This window comes from Pipra filicauda, unplaced genomic scaffold (assembly GCF_003945595.2).
Source record: "Pipra filicauda isolate LSUMZ 115617 unplaced genomic scaffold, ASM394559v2 scaffold85_size2586006_pilon, whole genome shotgun sequence".
NCBI classification, from domain to species: Eukaryota; Metazoa; Chordata; class Aves; order Passeriformes; family Pipridae; genus Pipra; species Pipra filicauda.
Window position 1 is genome coordinate 2,108,748 of NW_024105042.1, and position 6,902 is coordinate 2,115,649.

Consider the following 6,902-nt stretch of genomic DNA (forward strand, 5'->3'; position numbering starts at 1 on the left):
ACTCGGCATTCCTCCCCCCTCAGAAACATCGTGGGGAGCTTCTCACTATGCACTGTACCCACACCTGACATTTCCTCAAGTTTCAAATTCCCCTGATGTGCAAAATTATGTTCCTGTTTGAAAAGACCTTTGCCAGGGTCAGGTGCTGTGCGTAGCTGGAGCAGGTTGGGTCCTGGGATCGGTCCCTGCCCAGAGCTGGGCTCAGGTACCTCAGGGTGAGATCTCAGGGTCCACGTCTGGATCTGGGACCCGTCGCACACCTCCGCAGCTCTGTGCACCATCTCGACATGTCCGATCTCCCTTTCCTCCCTCTAGCGGCTAAAATCCCGGCACCGCCTTGGGCTCCTGGAGCCCCCGGTAGCGCCCGGGGCTGGGGCACAGAGAACAAAGGGATTAGCCCTACGCTGGGGCAATGGGTAGGTGACCCCAGGCTCTACCGTCCCTCCTAATAGGGATGATCCTGCCTGCCCCAGGTCTCATCTGAGAAGAGATGGAGCTCTGCAGAGGGATTTTGGATTAGGGACTACATTATGTGTAAAGGGAGACTTTTTCCTGGTACAGGGCAAGCATCACGCTGGTTCCCACACTGCTCCATGCTCACAAATGCCCTATGAGCAATACCAAGGGAAATGTCAGCTCTTCCTTAAGTAATTCCTTTTGGTTAGCCTTGCAACTAGTCCCTTGAAAAAAAAAAGATAAAAGATTTTGGGCTTTGCCAGCACTCCACTTTGCAGATGCTGCCCTCGTCTTGTAAGTAGGGCACAGTGGGAGGCAAGAGCCAGTTAGCTCTTAGCACTGAGCTTTCGGCAGACAGCATGAGGTGGGTGTGATGAGCCTGCCTGGGTGGGCTGCACTCCTGCTTGGGGAGGGGAAAAGGAGCCTGCAGAGGCTGAGTGGATGGTGAGGGGTGCACGGCAGTGAGGGGTGCACGGCAGCTCGCCTGCATCCAGTGACCCGAGTCAGGGCACTCTGGGGCTTCCTTTCCCCTCCACACTCCATAAGCGTTTTGCAGGTGTGTGTGAACCACAGGTTTGCCCCTGCACTTGTGCTTCCCAGCAGGACAGATTGGAAGGATGAGAAGAAGAAGGTGTGGAGCTGCTGCTCCCTGAGCCCAGAATGGGCGCCGTGTTGCTCCCGGAAATCCAGCTGGGATCCACCCACTGTTTACAGAGAAAAGTGAATCATCTGTGCAGGGAAGGGAAACACATCAAACTTGTGCCTTTTTAAGCTTTCCGGGCAAGTGAAAGCTGATGAGAGGGCACTTGACTGGGAGCAGACCTGGCTCAGCAGCTGGGGTGCCCCGAGAGTAGATGCCAGGGCTGGCTCTGCACGGAGAGGTCTGTGTCCTGGGACAGGACACCTGTTTCTACCCCAGCCCACTAAATATATGCTAAACCCATTGCAGCTGGCAGCAACAGTGCTCTGCTCCCCACTGGTCATCCCAGGGGGGCTCCAAAGTGTGGTTTTCCAGGGAAATATTCTGGCTGGTGGGGAAGAGGTGATACTTGAAAACAAATGCTTTTCTGTAGACATGGAAGTAGGAAAGCATCGATCTGGATATGGGTTTGCTATAGCAAGGACTGGGCTGCTACAGCTGCCTGAACAAAGAGACCAGAGCCCTTTAAGATAGCCTGGGGTGCTCCACCTGGCCTCCAGGACACAGGTCTGGCAGGATCCTCTGGTGTCTCTGACAGCCCCCTGGACTGTCTCAGGTGTCCTTTGGTGCTGGGCAGATGCTCAGGCAGCTAAACCAAACCCTCAGCATCACACACAAGAAAATGTTACTTCTATGTGAGGTAGATGACAGGTGAGGGAAGGCCTTTGCATCTGCCAAGAGCTGAGTTACCTGCCAGCTGTGGCAGCCAGAGCAACTGCTCTCCCCATGGATGTGGCCTTAAACCAAGCTGCCCAGTGCTGAGACTTGTGTGCTGTGCCCCCAGGTCTGTAGCAGAAGGGGAAGGTGGATTCAATTAGCACCTGGAGAGCCTCTGGGATGGAGTCTCAACCTCATTAGGAGTCAGCAGCAGGAGACTGTAAGAGCAGACTGAGGGCACCTGTGGTCAGCAAATAAAGATCATGGCAGGCAAACCCAGCACCTTCTGTGGCTCTGGGGAATAGCTGGGTGTGCTCTGAGGTACCCAGAAGTGTGCTCTGAGGTCTTCAGACAGTTGCCAGGAACAGAAGGTGGAGGTAGGTGGGGATACAAGGGGAGAAAGCCCCTAAAATCCAACTGGGATCCTAGACAAGGGTGGAGACAGCTGCTGTGTGGGCGGTAAAGGGCTGCAGCCCTGATGCCACCTTGGCTGCCAACTCAGCTTTGAGCCCCTTTGGGGTTAGTGAGGAAGTAGTGCCAGAGAGGACAGGGGAGCTGGATGATGTGCAAAGTGTTAAAGTGCAGCAGCAGTGAAACTGGAGCAGAGACGCTGAGGAAGCCTGGGTTTCTTTGCATCCCAAGTCAGAGTTGATGCCATTGTTTAAAGGGAAATCTTCTGCACTCATGGCTAAGTTAGAGGAATCAGAAAAGAATGTGGGCTGATGGGGATGTTACCCTTCAATACAAATGCAGGTATGCCAGCCCTGCATGCTGAGGGAACGTTTGTGGCTGGATGGAGCTGGAACAGTAGAAGGTATAGAGGAGAGAGCTTCTGGTCTGGCCCTGCACACAAAGGCAGTTGAAACTAAAAAAAAAAAAAAAAAAAAAGAGTTGGAAATTAGGAAAAAAAAAGGTGCCCTGAGCCTCAGGGTGCAAAGCCCATGACCTGCTGCCCATCAGAAGGGGTTTTGGGAGAGACAGGTCCTCATGGCAGAGAGGTGGAAAGCTATGCAGCTCTGCAGAGACGTGGCCACTGGTGTCAGTAATGTGGCTGCCACTGGGCACTAGAGGGCTGCACATTCCCGTTGTTGCTGCCAGAGGTGTCTCACACTGCACAGCCTGGTGGAAATGCTGATTAACTTCTGCCAGACTCAGTGACCTGAGAGAGCTGTGAATAACTTTGAAGAACAGCAGTTGCCCACTACGTGGCCGGGGTGGTGATTTTCTTCATTTTAGTTGCACTTTCCCCAAGATATGCTGCTGCCAGGGCAAACTTGCAAGGTGAAAAGAATTAAGTAGTGCATGGGCTTGGTGCTGAGGGGGCATGCTGAGCTTGCCCAGTTCCCTTAGCCCCTGGAAGCTTCTCCAGCGCAGCCCTTGCTCCCAGGAAAGCTACGTCCTTGGCAGAAGCAGTAGACTCCTTGGGTTGTTTAGTGTGACTGGGGGTGGTGCAGGCATGGCTAATCCTGCCTCAGGTCTGGGCAATCCGCTGGGTTCCCTCCCAACATGGGAACGTGGCAGCACTGAAAAGGCGGAAAATTAAGGCACACTTACTCTGAGTCACCTAAAGTAATTCTGGAGCAGTGTTCACATGACCAGTTATGTCCAACTCTCTCTTTTTTTTTTTTTTTTTTTCTTTTCTTACCTGTTTCTGGCTGTTCTGTTCCCCTGCAGAAAGTCCCTGCTCCTTTGGGGCCAGCTGTGGCCCCCTCTACCCCACATGCAAGCTCTTCTGTGATTATTTGCTATACTATAACCTTCTGGAAACTCCCACATTGATGCAGTTGTGCATGTTACTCCCAATAAGCTTTCAGTGTGCCTGCACTCTTGTAGGTGGGCCTGGCCTGGCATCCTGCCTGTCTGCTATGTGACATGAAAGCTTAGCTGCAGTTTGAGCACTCTGTGAGAAGTCATCTCCAGATTCTGCATGAAAGCCCATGTTAGCAAACTTGAGGGCATCCAGGGGAGCCCTGTGCTCCTGGCCAGGCTGTACCTGGCCAGGAGCAGACCGTGGAAATCGTGATGTTTTCATTAATGCACCTCAAGGTATATGACATGTTTGCTTTTAGCTGAGTGAACTCTGTCTCGGGGTCATTTTCCTACTCTGTGCTGCTGAGAACAGAGGGTGAAAAGGCTCCCTCTGTGCCTGCTCTTGCCCCCAGCTGCGTGATAAATACTGATTGCACCCCACAGCCTTCCCTTCTTTAAACAGGGCTGTTTGAGGTCTCGCTTTTTGTCTCCTGTTGAGAGTCCTGGCCAGGGTACTGTATTGTATGGCAAGAGGATCACCAAATTTAGACTTCTTTCCTTTCTTCGGTTTGCTTTGCTGTAATGAACCAGCTTTAAAGCTGATGTCTGCGCTGTAAAACCCTTCTGAGACCTGCTGGGGGCACCAAACCCGGGGAGAATAACTCTGCCGTTCTGACCAGCTCCGCCTCTGCCAGTGTTGCTTGGAGAGTAAGGCTGGCTTATTTCAGTTATTGAGAGGTGCTGGCTTAAAGTGCCCTCACACTTGATTGGACTGAAATTGGCTCGATTTGACAAAATGGGTCGGTTGATGTTCGTATTAATGGCCATACCAGCCAGTCCTTTGGACTGGGGAAAACGTGTGGTCAGTAGTTCCATCAAAAACCATGGTAAAGGGGTAGAAGAGGAGATTAATTTATGAGAATGGAGTTTGTTAACTCTGAGGTGGTAACTATATGTGGTTGCCATCCTTCCACCGGATGGGAAAGTTTGTCCAGGTGTTCAGAGGTGTACAAGGTACCTGACCCTGGGGTTATCACAGGCATCGACATCAGCCCAGAGAAGAGAGAGGAAGGAAGTGATGATGAGAAGGGGCTCTCACCTCTTGGGACCGTGAAACTCATTCCTTCACTGCCTGTGCCACCTCTTCTGACAGCACTGACCTCCCATTGGAGCACACACTGGTGATAAAGGTCCCAGACAAGAATCAATCATGTCTGTGTTGTGGGAACTGGATAGGATGGATGCTGGGACTGACTGAACATCTCAAGAGATTGCATGGGAAGAGAAAGATTTTGTTTGTGTGCCAAATATGGAAAGACAAATGTAAAACATCACAGCATTGCCTGCCATGTTCCATGGTGCAAAAAGGGATCACAGAAATGACTCCTGCTGAGGTCTGGGTGTATGAGGTATATGGGAAAGGATTCAAAATGAAAATCAGCTTAGGACAACACAAAAGGCTGGCCCATCCAGTTGTCAGGAATATTGAGTGGATTGCTGCCTGCCACCCCAAAGAAAGATCTTTGCAAGGGGCACATCAGCAATACTGGACCAAGGAGAAGGTGGAATTGTTGAAAAAGCTGGACAAGCAGCACAAGGGGAGTAAGAACAACCAGGTTGATTGGGGAACATATTCCATCAAAAAATCTGAAACACGTAAGTTTTCATATATACCAAAAAATGGTATTATATAAGAGCCCAGTGAAAAAGAAGGGGACTGATCTGGAGTAGGGAACATGTTGCTGTCATTGAGTTGCATGCAGCAGGTGAATTGAAATGTCGCTATCAAAGAGTTGTTGCAGATTGGTAACCACCTGAAGAGCTGCCTATTCTTCAGAGGACCTTTGAGAAAGTGATCACATATGTTTGTTACTAAGTTGTAGCCTCTTGCTTCTATTTATTAAAACTTGAAATAAATTATCAATTGCAGGTTAGATAGAGATGTCCTGCCCCACCCCTGTGTTGGATGCCAACACAAGATCCAGCATAGATCCAGCTACCAGGAGTGTACTTTCATGAAATTCAACCTATCCCACACACACACAGACACTTGAACTGGTCTGAGCCAATAATTAATATAATAATCCAGTGTCTCACAATAGCACATAGATAAATCTTCAGGTCCCTTGTGAGAGACATGGGCTATCCTCAAGTATACAGCAGGGACAGCATGAACTGATGCACTCTGCATGTATTCGTACCCTGCAGGGGGTGGGTGAATAAAACCTCTGTCCTCAAAGGTGTCAGTGGTGTGAGAAGAAGGCATTTATCAGAGATGGTCTCCATATGAGCTCATCAGGCTGAGTCCTGCCTTGTTGGCTACAGGAGGGGAAAAGGGAAAAATTCAATAGCTTTGTCCCCAGAAACCTTATATACATGTAGCGTGAAGAAAGAACTGCAGGAATACATGAGGATGAAGATGTCTGCAGATATTGCTCAGGGCACTGACTGAGAATAAAGGTAAAGGAGGAAAAAGCCAGCACTTTCTTGGGAAATTAGATAAAAGTCAACCTGCTCCAGTTGGTCATGCTGGGAGAGTCCAGCCAGAGTGTAATTGGGTCAGGTGGGAGATATTAAAGACTGATATTTTTCTACTGCTTGAGAATTGTGATGCGGCTTTATAGAAGTACTCAACCTCTGTTTTCCTGTGACATAGTGACCAAATTTACTTGGCAATACTGGTGTTGGTGGGCAGAAGACATGCAGAGATTACACACTCCTCCTTCCCAATGCTAAACTTTCTGGGAGATGGCCTAGCTGAGATAATGGTCATGGGAGCAGTATGAGACACGATTATCCTTTCGTACAGAAGCCATTTGATTTTTTTCTGGGTAGAAACTAAGATTTGTTGCCTAAATTTGTGTGCAACAATAAAAGTGGATGAAGACCTAATAATTTTTGTGATGAGAGTATTTTGCTTAGACATCATGAAAGATCAGAGATTGTTAACAGTAACACTTAGCTGTGTATATTGGAAGCTTAAGCAGCACTGCAAAGATTGTTATGTAGGGCTGTAAAGGAATATGGAAATTAGGCACATTGGAATTCAGAAAAAGCAGATTTATCAGAGGGCTCGTCAGTCCTTTCCCAAGTTGCCTGTATGTGCTCCCTTTTTGGTTACCTCATCCTAGCAGCTGATTGATAACCAGAGGGGTGTGGGATTTGGTAATTGGGATTTGCTTTGTCAAAGCTTCTTACTGATTCTAGTGAGAAATAAGAAGCAAAGATAGTATTTTTTTGCCAAAGGAAGCATTCCTTGGGTTTGTGCTGTGGTCTAAATGGGGCCTCCAAAAGTGACAAGTACTTGTGGGTTCCATGTCTAATCTGACTGTCAAACTGT